Genomic DNA, 14,153 nt, shown 5'->3' on the forward strand with positions numbered 1-14,153 from the left:
ATTTACTTTCATAGCAGCTCCTCCTGCGTATATACTGCGCATTTTCACATCAATGTCTTTGACATTTGGGAGAAAGTAGCGTACAGAGGCTCGCTTATCTTACGTTCCTAATACAATATCAGAGTACTCTCCTCTCTGTCCTTGAGGATAAACATTTTGCACTGGCTAAAAGCCAACATGACATTCGCAGGGCCGCCGACAGGGGGGTGCCAGGGGTATAACTGGACCGGGCAGCTGCCCACATTGGCACGGCACCACCACCTCCCCACCCGCACCCGCACAAATGCCCCCACCCAGCGCCAGCGGCCAGGCACTAACAATACACAGTGCAGCCTGCAGAGCGCCGAGCCTAGGATACAGAGAAGCTCAGCGCTCTGCAGGCTGCACTGTGCAGGTAAGTAATTGGGGTGGGAGGCGGGGTGCCGGCGCGCAGGGGGGGGGTGCCGGAGCGAGGAGGGAGGGTGCCACTGGGGACCTGGGCTGAAGGTCTGTCCCGGGCCCCAACATTACTAGTGGGGGCCCTGGACATTCGTCCAATAGGGCAGTGAAAGCAAATACCACTTGCTTTTTCCACATCCTGCTGCGACATACATGGTATTAGATCACAAACAGGCAGCCCCGAAGCAAACAGGACCTTTTCTTACTTAACCTACTGTACATGCTGCCCTGAAATATTATATGCCAAAATTGTTATTACAGGTACAGTACCTTACATCTAGGTGCCGATTCTGTGGGTACTCAAGGGCCCGAGCACCCACGGAAATTGATGAGCACCCACAGGCCCGAGTCCCGCTGCTGGGCCGCCATATTAACTTGCTAATTTGCGGCTGCAGCACCCACATCGCCGGAACCGCCACCTGGGAAACAGTATGCCAGGAAGAGTGTATTCTGTCCGCGGAGTACCTGCACTGTGGGGGCATTTATGGACCTGCACTGTGGGGGCATTTATGTATGTGGAACTCTGTAATTTGAATATTGGAGACAACTGTGCTCCATAATATAAATTGGTATTATTTTGTGGCCACACCCCTTCCCCATGAAGTCACCCCTCTATATTTTTGGCTTGAGCACCCACCAGCAAAAACATAAATTGGCACCTATGGTACCTTACATTAGACCCCTGGCAATGCTTATGGAGCTGGTTTAACCGTTATGTGCACGTATTAGGGTTACTGATAACAAATATAACAGAAATGTGATGTCTGTTACTCATTAGGACAATCCACTATCATTGTTATTTGAAATGATAAGATTTTGCAAGCAAGAAGGGATACAGCCCATACAAAATCTATTTATTTTATGACATATTCTTTCTTACCTGTGAAGGTATCCGAGTCCTCTTGCGGGGCTCGCTGCGCTCGCCACGCTTCGGGCTCGCTGTGCTCGCCACACTTTCTATTCTCAACTCCACGCCGACGTGGATAGTGGGGGTATGAAAAGGTCATAGGACGCGTACCGCCGCCCCTCGCGGGGCTCGCAGCACTCGCCACGCTTCAGGTTGGTGTACCCCTAGACCCAACTAAATTTAGATGCTTTAGCGTCTAAATTTAGATGTACCCCTAGTCCCAACTAAATTCAGAGGCTTTAAGCTCAGAAACCCCCGGCTTGTTACCGGCTAGCAGTTAGTCCGGTTTTCTGACGCTTTAGCGCCTAAGTCCAGAAACCCCGGCTTCTTAGCGGCTAGCAGCTAGTCTGGTTTTCTGACGCTTTAGCGCCTAAGTCCAGAAACCCCGGCTTGTTAGCGGCTAGCAGGTAGTCCGGTTTTCTGGCGCTTTTGCGTCTTAATTTAGCATCTGCATGGGGGACTCCACCTTTGATAGCGGTGTGCCGGGGTGTGCCCGGGGTGTCCACTTTTACATGCCCCCGTTGTCAGCGGTGCGCAGGACTGCCTATTTCACTGTGGAACTACAAGTACCATAGTGACCTGTCAGCGCCTGGGCAGCGCGATGCTGCTGCTGCTGCCCGGCGCTTTGCTGATAACGCAAGCTGACAATACATAGCTTACAGCTAGAGCGGCACGCGCACAGTTAAACAGAGCTTCTGGCAGGCTGCCAAGTTTCAGAGACAGAGTGTGCATGTGAAACTACACAAGTACCCCGTTGTATTCAATTGACCTTTCCTCATTACTGCACCTATCTATATATTAATTATGTGAAAATTTGTGTTATGTTTGTAATGTGTTACAATAGGGAATCCTCTACCCCTGTTTTTCCAATTTATCTAATAATTTTAAAAGTTACGCATTATGGAGGGTATTCAGTCCGGGATTCCAACTGTCGGCTGTTTTTGCTTCTCTCGACCGCAACTCGACTGTTGGCATAGTACTGACAGTCGAGTGTCAGAAAGTCTGACTATTGGCAAAATGCCGGTGGATTGTTGACCAAATAGATCCAACGTGTTTTAAGTTCAGATCTGTTTTGTCAGAATCTGCCTTAAATGGGCGACGCACTGAATACCGGCCTATAACTGACAAGAGTACCCTCCAAACAAACGAGAGTACTTTTTCCTCACCCTACCTGAAACGGAACCTACTCTCTGGGGAGCACCGCCACAATTTTTGACTGGTTATCTTGTACCCACAAATTAACAGAACTGTGGATTTTACATCATACTTGCCGTCTTTTCTTTTCTCCTCTTCGGGAGAAGGTGACCCAATAGTAGGATGTTAGAACGGTGGGGCAAGATGGCCGTCACCAAGCCCCGCTCCGATGGCAGTCATACAAAGCAATTTGCAGGCCTGCGGATTGGGGGAGGGGCTATAATGATGCAAAATGATGTGATTCGCGACATTTAAGCCTCACAACAAAAATCTGTGTTAGGTGTAGCACGGAAGGAGGGTGTGCGGGTGACTGCTTGGCCAATGTGGGAGGATTGCCCACATTCCCAGGTGGGGGCGGGAGTGGGACACGATTTTCGGGAGCCTCCCGGCAATTCGGGGAGGGTAGACAAGCCTGTTTTACATATACAAAATTGACATATACTGAGCATGATTATTTATGGCTTAAGTACACAGGTTCTCTCCCCGTCCCCCCTTATCCCTGATTTCTGTGTAGTTATTTGTGCAAACATTTATAAATGTATATTTCTTTGCTGTATTTTTCCCATTATACTTTTTTGGCTGGATTTGTGTAGATTGTGGGATACCCTGCCAGACAATCATGTTGTGAAATAATTTACAGTTCTACATGTGTTTTATTTTAGATTGTACAAAGCAATGCAAACTTTAAATAAAATCCACTTACAAAAACCATATAGAGTTGACATTTAATAAATGGAAAAAATATTTTAAAAAAAGTCATTTAATTAGTTCCTGTCATATAAACAGAGTGATGATTATATCCAGATAGAAACAGCATTTGTACAGTACACAATTTACCAATAAGACAAGGAAGCTGACATTTGAGCTCTATCCCTATTGCATAATTGCCTGTGACTACTTCAATCGCTTTTAAAGGATTTACATATGAATTTCAATAGCACATGTCACCACAAAATCATTTTTTCATTTTCAACAGTTATTAAAAATGTCTCTAACGCCATTATTCCCAGAGAGTTTACTTACTAAGTTATTTGTTTTTAAGATATGTTTGATTAGGGCTAGATCATCTTAGAACAGACAAGACATTTTAATACAGGTTTAAACTCCCACAAATAAGTTTTTAATAGTGGGATCTCATGCCATTGGGTGCCTAAGATTCATGAAATACTGATATTTAAGGCATAGTAGCCTACCCTCCTGCATTCTGCAGGAGACTCCCTGACATAGCAGCAATCTCCCTCTCTCCTCATTAGTCTGGCTATCTCCCTCATGTCACCTAGCCCACATTATGTAGCTGTTATATTTTGGGGGGGAAAAGGAATCAGATATAGAAGATACGTTTATATTGAATCATCAGCACCATTTCCCAGCACTGGTGATAAAACACAATGGGCCAGATGTATCAAGCTTCAAAAGTGATAAAGTGCAGAGTGATAAACAACCAAACAATTAGCTCCTACCTGTCATTTTTCAAACCCAGGAGACGTTTTTTGTTCGGGTCCCGCACTGGATACTCCACTAAACTGACTTGGTTTGTCAATGGTTAAGTGAGTGGGGTGAATAATTAAACATAAATCCAAATCCTGTCACAATTTTTTGAAAGGGTTCCTCCTCTCAAAAAGAGGGGGGGATCCTTTGGTATTTATAGGTTGGAGGTGCACCCAGAGTCAGAAGTGAATATATGTTAAATAACATGGAGAAAAAGAAGACTTTTTTTTGGGGCACTCTTGAGAAATAATTTACATATACATATTTGCAAATACAAATACCTATAAGCTATCAAAGTATGCGGAAGGAAATTGCACGAGTATGAAATATTGATAATTTTTAAAACTTAACTTTTAATATTCTAATTTGTATTAATATAAGTGGTAATACACACAATATGTAACAATAACGTTTAAAAAATGCACTACAACTCAGTTATCCTGTCTAGGGACAATTATCATTATCTGAGCAAGAAAAGAGAGCTCCTTATTCAATACAGAATATTTGTGAAAATTATAACTAAGGGCTCATCGGAATATCAACCGCTGGGTTTGGTTTAGAAATTTTGACAAAAAAGTAGCAGGTGCACCCCACTACATACACTCGTAAACACTTAGTGTATACTATTCAGGTAGTATCGGTTTAACAAGCCTTGGTGTATGTTGTTGCTTACAGAGAGAGAGAGAGATAAGGTGGACGATAGATCTCTCACCGACAAACTGATCTCTCGTCCACCTTATCTCTCTCTGTATATATGTATATGTAAATTATTTCTCAAGAGTGCCCCAAAAAAGAGTCTTCTTTTTCTCCATGTTATTTAACATTTTTCAAACCCAGCCTGTAACATGACAGATAAGAGCTGATTGGCTGTCTTTTTATCACTCTCCATTTTATCACTTTTTGAAGCTTGAAACTTCTGGCCCAATGATCCCTATAGCTACATGCATGTCTTGTGGCCATTTATATGGAACCACATGTAAAACACAATAGATGAGCAATACCTGACACGTATCAGTGACTTTTCTTTAGCAAGTATAGTATCTTTTACTAACTGCTTTGGGGCTCATCTACATTTGGATATAAGTAATTTAAAAAGATGCCTCTCAGATGTAGCAATACACACCCACGCTTCTAGGAGCCTCATTCACAATCTCTTCAAATATGGAACTAGACAAGCTGTGCAATATTCCACTACCAACTATAATCTCCCTGAAACTCGTTTTCAAAAGTATTATTTAAGGAGTTGCGCAAATATCTGTGAACTGTGTAAACCTAAGTTGCTCTGTGCACAGAGGCGTAGCTAGGGCGGAGCCAGCGGAGCACCACCTCCGGGCGCCGACATGTCACCTGGCGCCAGAGCTCTGCCGCCGGCTCCCCCACCCTGCTCGCCCGCTCCCCTCTGTGCCGTGGATCCCGTTGTGCCTGTGTAGGGGGGCGGAACAAGGAGTCCACATTAGGAGAGGAAGAGGAAGCCTGGGGTCGGGGGTCAGCGCGACGAGGAGGAGGAGAAGGAGAGTGAAGCTGCGTGGCGATGGGGCAGGAGGAGGAAGAGCAGCCAGCAGCGTTGCCAGCAGCGCGTGGGAGCAGAGCAGAGAGAGGACGGAGCGGAGATTGACAGCTCCAGTCCCCGACACCCACCAGCAGCGCCCGATACCCGGCAGCCGCAACACCGCATCAGTCCACGGCACCTGGCTGCCGGGGATCGGGCGCTGCTGTCGGGTGCCGGGGACTGGAGCTGTCAATCTCCGCTCCGTCCTCTCTCTGCTCCCATGCACTGCTGGCCACGCTGCTGCTCTTCCTCCTCCTGCCCCTCGCCATGCAGCTTCAGTCTCCTCCTCCTCGTCGCACTGATCCCTGACCTCGGGCTTCCTCTCCAGGGATCAGGCACTTCTCCTCTCCATGGCCAATGTGGCATCCTTGATCCGCAAGTCCTGGTGGCCACAAGTCCTGGTGGCCACAGGAGTGAAGGAGAGCCCAGGCCTCGCACCCAGCAACTGGCCACAGTACACAGTGTCGCATGGGCAACAGCCAGAGCGGCAGGGAGCCAGCACCTACCTGGCCACAGCAACTGACTCTCCCACATCAGGCAGCGACCAGTGATGGCCCCCAGCATCCGGTGGCACAGAATAGGAAGGTCTCAGACCACCCAGACACCAGCCCAGGGCACGTGAGTTGGCCAGAGTGGCCCTATCTCCAAAGGTACCCAGAGGAACAGCATACCTCCCAACATGACCCTCTCCAGGAGGGACACATTGCTCTATTTCTGGACTTCTCCCTTAATTAATGATTGCCATTACCTGTGTTGAAGCACCGTTCGAATCAATTAACCTGTGTGAAACAGGTGATGTCAATCATAAATGAAGAGGGAAGTGCAAAAACAGAGCAATGTATCCCTCCTAGAGAGGGTCATGTTGGGAGGTATGGAACAGGCAGGACTAATCCTTAACCCCTATCTGTGCGTTTTACTAGCAGAGGAGAGGGGGGGGGGGGGGGGGCGCGAAACATGCCCTTGCTCCGGGCACCGTGGAACCAAGCTACACCACTGTCTGTGCATGTCCCAAGGTGCCTTAAGGTCCATAGACATCAAATAACATTCATAACAATTTTGGAGATTCTGACGGGTCACAACATACACACTGCTTGCTTAATGTCGCTAATTGATGCACCTGCTGCAGGGCCGACAGAAGACTGATAGCAGCGGGTTATGCTGCAGAATGCAACATGGCAACCGCTCCCTCCCCCACATCATTCCCCCTCACTTTCAACATTGCAGGGTCCCCCTTGTTCCGGATCTCACTCACCCACCAGAAAAAATGGAAATCGGTGCCCCTGAACGGCATTACCCTCAATAAAAGCAAAACAACTGTACCAAATGTGCAGGAGGAAGAATGCGCACACAACGGATGGGTTTTTTTTCCCCTTCCTCTTACTGGGCCCTTTAAACAAGCCCAGGCCCAGACCATTCTCCCCTGCTGTCTTTCCATCTTTGCCTATAATGCACTGATTGCGAAGTGCCCAGACTATTATTGCCCAGGGCAGAGGTTCTACTGTCCCACCAAGAAGACTTAACCGTGGACCTCTTGGTGGCCTATTTGCCCAGGAGCTTAGTTTTGTAGGACTGTGCTGTAAATCATTTCACAAGTACCATGTTCTCCCGTATCCCTATGTAGGGCAGTGCTCTGAGGAATATTAAAAGTCTTTGAAATCTTTTTATATCCTTCCATTGATGGTTCCTTTTCAACACGCATTTCTCACATTTGCTTTCAGTGTCCTTTGAACTTCATGATTAGGCTTCTGCTTTAAAGTACACTGACCAGTGGTCAGCCCATTTACGGACTGGGGTATATATTTTAAAATCAAATGAAGTACTTTAAATGTATACCTTACCAAAGCAAGAGAACAAGTACAGTAGGCACTCAAATCTTGCCTGTTATATATTTGTAATTAATTAAGAAGTTTTTATTTTCTGTTGACCAACTATAAATATAACTCATGTGATTCCATTTTGATTCCAGTAAAATAAAATGTGAAACAGGACAGAGGGGGTAATTACTTATTATAGTCAACAAAAAGTGAGCAGTACATTAGCAAACAGGGGTAGTGAGTTCTGCAGCGGTGTCCCTGTGTCTGGTGAGACCTGGAACACGCTGAAAAGAGACTTGGCCACATGAGAAGGAGGAGATACCACGTGGAATGCCACTGTTAGCATCACTTTAAGGGCATTCCCAGCATTCCTGAAAATGCTAGAAACCCCCAGAGACTCCACATTCACTGCTGCCTCCTTCTCAATGACAGGAGCCAGGTGCTATATGATTTGGTCCATATGAATGGGGTTGGAATCTCAAATGTTTAAACAAACTCCAAGATGAATAATCCAAGAGGTCCCAAATGTGTCAGTATCCCGACATCGGAATCCCAACTGCCGGTGTTCCGACAGGGGGGCGAGTGCAAAGAAGCCCCTTGCGGGCTTCAGTCACCATAGGTTCTATTCTCCCTCTATGGGGGTCGTGGACCCCCACAAGGGAGAAAAGCCCCCGTCAGTCAGTATCCCCCCCTGTCGGAGCACCGGCAGTCAGGATGCTTATGTCGGGATACTGACCGTCAGGATATCCGGCACCCGACCCAAACTACAGAGACAATCTCCCTTGCATCATGGTAATGATGGGAGACAAAAAGGAAGACATTGAAAAATGCTCTATCCCGGATTCCCAGGATTCGCCTCCCTAATAACAATAACATTTTGTCGTTACACCCCCCCCCCCCCAAGACCGTCCAGGTTTGGCCTCCCTAATAAAAATAAAATGTCGGTATTAGGCCCTATATTCACCAAAAAGCTAAATCCTTATAGCAGTATAATACACGCACAGTAATCAATCTTAATAAAGAAAAGAAAACAAGAGCCAGCTGTCACACTTGGAAAATGTACCTGATTATTCGGAGAACGTGGAACATGATAGGCCCTTGGGACCAGGCATTAAAAGAAGAGCATCTAGAAAGCATAATATTTAATGATTTCATGTCTTTCACAGTACATATAAATTCAATTCATACAGTAGTAGACGCAATACATCTATATGAAATCCTATACATAATCTATGTTTACCCATAACTCCTCGGCTCCTAGTAAGTTACAGCTCAGAGGAGGAAAATTAAATAAATCGCCGAGGGACAGTGCCTGGCTAACTGAAAACACATTTCCTTTCCGATTATTGATTCCATTGAAGAACACATTTCCAAAAGCCTGTAGACGGAACGCACTTTGAACCGTGCAGTCTGTTAGAGCTCGCAATCTATTATTTGTAGATCAAAAGGTGCAGTCTGTTGCTCAAGATGGCAAATTTCTCTTCAAGAAGCTTTAACACGTTCTACTGTCTTTAGAGAACCTTAACACAATACTGGAATGGCAGCAGAGCTTGCAGAACCCCGGGCCTGGCTCGCAAAAGAAACTTTCCTGTAATTGTCACTTAAACAAGTAGACACTGAATTGGGTTTTGAAATATATCTAGACAAGAAAAAGCTTGGAGCAACTCGCAAGACTGCAAGATGGGCCCTCGTCTAAGGAAAATTAATTAACTGGAAAGACTAATGGAAAGAAAATAAATGTTTTACTTAAAATGAAATATAATCAATAAATGAAAGTTGTTTGAAATATCTATTAATAAATATTAAAGTGATCAATTGCTATTTAGCATAGCCTTAAATCAATTTTGCAATCATTAAACTGGGAGCTGTAATGAGTTTTATCAAACGGCCTTATTCAGAGGTGCACACAAAAATGCAGGCCATTCATAGACCAAAAATGTGTCCAAAATTATTAATATTATTAATGTTCTAAACTGTATGCAGTTATGATGTCAGCAACTGGGATGCCGGCGGTTGAAATTCCTTAGCCAGAATAATGACCAGTGGCCACAACTCCAGCGCTGGAATCACAATATCAGTGGAGATGCCAACTCACGAAAACCAACAATTGTAAATATGCAGGGGTGGCCTAGTGTTAGGCTGGGGGAGGGGGTTTAGGTACTAGGGGGGATTAAGCATGAAAAGGGGGGTTAGGCACTAAGGGACGATGGCTAGGGTTAAGCTGGAGGGTGGGTTGGCCACTATTGGGGAGGGCTAAGTTGCATGTGGGGAGGGATAGGGGGGTAGAGGGCAAGTATACTTACCCAGCCTCTATCGGGATTCTGATTTGCTGTCTTCTAACCAATGGCACCTTATCCGCCAGTCATGTATACTGAAGCCTCTGAGGCAGTTGCAATTTTCAAGTGTACATAAGGAGATAAATGCTTATCATAAGGTACATAGGGGTAGATGTATGAAGCATTGATGAGAGGAGAAGTGATAAAGTGCCTGGTACTTTATCACCGGCCAATCAGCTCCTAACTGTCCTTTCTTAAAGCCAGCCTGTAACTAAACAGTCAGGAGCTGATTGGCCGGTGATAAAGTATCAGGCACTTTATCACTTTTCCTCCATTATCACTGCTTCATACATCTATCCCAGAGTCCAACATGTAAAATCCACGTTCCCGAGTTGCATTTTTTTAGTCATCGTAATTGAAATACAAATTTCCACTTGCAATTATCAATCTTTGGGTGATCTGATCAAGGATTAGTATAGCTGAGAAATGTGTATAGCTAAGGTATTCCAAATGATAGCCAGTCCTGCTGAGCACTACCTATAGACTCCTGCACATATCTGAGATACTCCAATCGTAATCCAGTCCTGCTGAACACTATAATCAGACTCATACAGTATGCCTGAGTTACTCCAAGCACTATCCATAGTCTCCTGTGTGCTGCTGTTACACAACAGGTGTTGTCATTGCTACCGAGCTCTCCCACAGTTTCCAATGTATTCCTTAAATCCTTTCAGCTACAGCAGAGTGCATCTCTTGTTGCTCTGCCGTCTACTCTTGAATAACTAAAGCCCAGTACACACTGGGCAATAAAATCAGCAATATCGCTAATTTTAGCCCTTCTGAGCGATATTACTCAGTATATCGCCCAGTGTGTATGCGCCCAACGATGGCCGTTGTGGGCTCCCGCGTGTCGTTAAAACCCACTCCAGCAGCTGTCCATGTACAGATGGGGAGGGAATCGTTAGCACACTACCACAACCCCCCCTCCCGCCACCTTTCTCATTGCATTGTATGTACTTGCTGATGTAGGCACTCAGCCGGGTCCCTGTTGCTGCTGATATTGCCCATTGGAAAGTGTGTATGCACTTGCACCCCACCAGGTCTTTGCTGCCGCCAATAAACTGGTCCCCAATGCTGTCAATGTTGTCCATAGCAACCAATCACATTCTAACTATTACCTAGAATGTCCTAAGTAAGTAGAATCTGATTGGTTGCTATAAGCAACATCCCATCATCAATAGAACTACCTTCTTAGAAAATTGACCCCCAATGGGTTAGCCAATTAGTGTCCCTGGCTGTCAGTATAGATCTTGTATGTGATTTCTCCCACCACTGCACGAGATACAGGAACTATTGGACCATGGTGGTGGTGGTAGTGGATCAGGATGGGGAGTTGTTAAGCAGTGTCCAGGAATGCTTGGTTTCCCTACTGTGTCATTTAAATTTGTTATAGAAAGGAGAGTCACTTTAATCTTGGCCACCAGCAGGCTCGGACTGGCCCAGCAGGGAACCGGGGGATCCTCCGGTAGGCCCCGGTAATTTTATGACCCTCCCACTTGTTTAGGGGGGCGGGGCCTGACGCAGCCACGATTGCAGCCAGGGCCAACATGTTGGCCACGCTGGGATTGGTGCTCGATTGTCTATTGGAGGAGAATGGACAGAGGAGCGGGGCCAGGCGCAGCAGGGAAGTCAGTGACTGCGGGCTCCCAGCAGCAGCATCTGGTCACCGGTGAACGACGCCCCGCACTCCTCCTCAGTCACCAGCACCGAGCGATTGGTTCCCCACCTCTACCAGGACACGGATGCCAGGTACATGCCGCTAAGTGACCGCGCTGCCCGCTCACTGACTGGGCTCCCTCCCTCTGCTCTGACTAGGGTGACCAACTTTCCAATGGCCCAACCCGGGACAGGTCTGGGCGGGCTCGACACCCCCCCGCGCGCGCGCGCACCAACCGCCGCGCCCCGCCCGGAATGTCGGGTAAGACACTGTAACGGAAGCTGTTGCGCTATATATAAGACGCTGTAACGGGATATGCTGCACACTATATAAGACACTGTACCAGAATCTGCTGCTCTATATATACATTTACAGGTCACAAATAGAATTAGGCCCCAACATGTCTTTGAAACAAATGAAGGTGCATTAGCCACAAGTACAAACCTAGTAGGCCCCAACATGTCTTTGAACAAATGAAGGTGCATTAGCCACAAGTACAAACCTAGTAGGCCCCAACATGTCTTTGAACAAATGAAGGTGCAATAGTCACAAGTACAAACCTAGTAGGCACCAACATGTCTTTGAACAAATTAAAGTGCAATAGCCACAAGTACAAACCTAGTAGGCCCCAACATGTCTTTGAACAAATGAAGGTGCAATAGTCACAAGTACAAACCTAGTAGGCACCAACATGTCTTTGAACAAATTACTGGAACGTCCTCCTCGAGGCGGCCAGGCCTACTAGACTACTCTCTGACTCTCACTCTCACTGTGAGTGTGAGAGTCTCACACACAGGCTCAGGCTGAGGCGAGCCGCTCAGCACAGCAGCAGCACACTGACAGGAAGCACGACTCACGAGCGAGCAGCGAGCGAGGGTAGGCCGCAGTAGGCCAGAGTCTACTCACTCACAGTCTCCTCCGCAGCTCCGACCGCTCCTCCTCGCTCTCCCTCCAGGAGTCCACGCACTGCACTGCGCTGTCTCATGCGGTGGACGGTGCGAGTGGTGACCCGCTGCCGCGTCTCTCCTCGGCTCGTGGCGTGGCCTGGGCGGTGGTGGTGACGGACGGTAGTCTACGCGCCGTGGTCCATCTCCGTCTTCTTGCGCGCCTGCCCCACCCCAGCATGCGCAGCACAGCTTTATATGGGGAGTGTGTGGGAGGTGTCCGGCCGGGTCACGGGTGGCTAAATAACCAATAACAAGGAAGCGGGAGGCCGGAGGGTGGGCGTAAGAGTTCCCTCCCCTCCCCCTGACCCCCTCACACTCATTTTTATGCTGCGCGGCTGCGCCGGTAATTGTTTGCACGCGGAGGGATCAAAACCCGGGACTTTCTGCGTCCCGGCATGGGTTCCCCCGGGACGCGGGATTTCACTATTGAAAACCAGGACAGTCCCGGCAAAAACGGGACGGTTGGTCACCCTAGCTCTGACATATACAGCTCCATTATTCCCAGCCATGCTCCACACAACCCTATTGTGCCCAGTGTTGCTCCCATTCCCATCCTCATTGTGCCCAGTCTACTCCCATCCCCAATGCTGCTGCCATCCTCACTGTGCCCAGTGCTGCTGCTACTACTCCCTTTCCAGCTGTAAGCACTGCTTCTCCCATCTCTAGTGTTCCCTGCTGTGCCCACTGCTGCACAGATCCCCAGTGTCCCCCCACTGCTGCACAGATCCCCAGTGTCCCCCCACTGCTGCACCGATCCCCAGTGTCCCCCTACTGCTGCACCAATCCCCAGTGCCCCCCACTGCTGCACCATCCCCAGTGCCCCCCACTGCTGCACCGTCCCCAGTGCCCCCCACTGCTGCACCGTCCCCAGTGCCCCCCACTGCTGCACCGTCCCCAGTGCCCCCCCTGCACCGTCCCCAGTGCCGCCCCCCCCCCCCCCACTGCTGCACCAATCCGTTGTTCCCCACTGCTGCACAGCTCCCCAGTTGCCCCCCCCCCAACTGCTGCACGGATCCCCAGTGGGGGGCACTGCTGCACTGTTCCCCAGTGTCCCCCACTGCTGCACAGATCCCCAGTGTCTCCTCACTGCGTGCAAATGATACTCAGATCCCTATTTTTCCCCACTGTGCCTAAATGCTACAGCAATCCCTATTGGTCCCCACTATTGGTCATTACTACTTTGATCCTTGTTGTTCCCCACCTCTATACAGATCCCTAATTATTTCTCAATCTGCATTTATTTTGTACAGAGCTGTAGCGTATCCCACTGCTCCCAAATGTTCCCAACTGCACTTCTCAGATGGCTGTTGCCCCACCACTGTGCTCCACTGCTACTCTGAACCCCATTGTTCCTCATTAGATAGATAGATAGATAGATAGATAGATAGATAGATAGATAGATAGATAGATAGATAGATAGATAGATAGATACTGTAGATAGATGGATAGAGGATCAGGGCACTCACCAGACATCAGTTTTAGTTATTTATTCCTTCATGTCAAAATAAGATAGTAAGCCGACGTTTCGGACCCAGCATGGGTCACAACCTTAAATAGAGCTATGATTGTATTGACCCACTACACTTGTGCTCCGAGGTCAGGTGTCATAGACACCCCCCCCCCCCATTCAATCCCTGCATTTGTATATAATGTTAATATCAAAGAGGACTACCCAAATTTTATATACAATAACAGATTGATATATATATTCAACAAAGCATACATTGTGCCAAAACTACACAATTTCTCAGCAATCAAAATATCCAAATATACATACTTCAGACTGTTCCTTTAGCTATAATCAGCCTGGTATACGGCCGTCA

Source organism: Crinia signifera, chromosome 8 (assembly GCF_055691185.1).
Source record: "Crinia signifera chromosome 8, ASM5569118v1, whole genome shotgun sequence".
NCBI classification, from domain to species: Eukaryota; Metazoa; Chordata; class Amphibia; order Anura; family Myobatrachidae; genus Crinia; species Crinia signifera.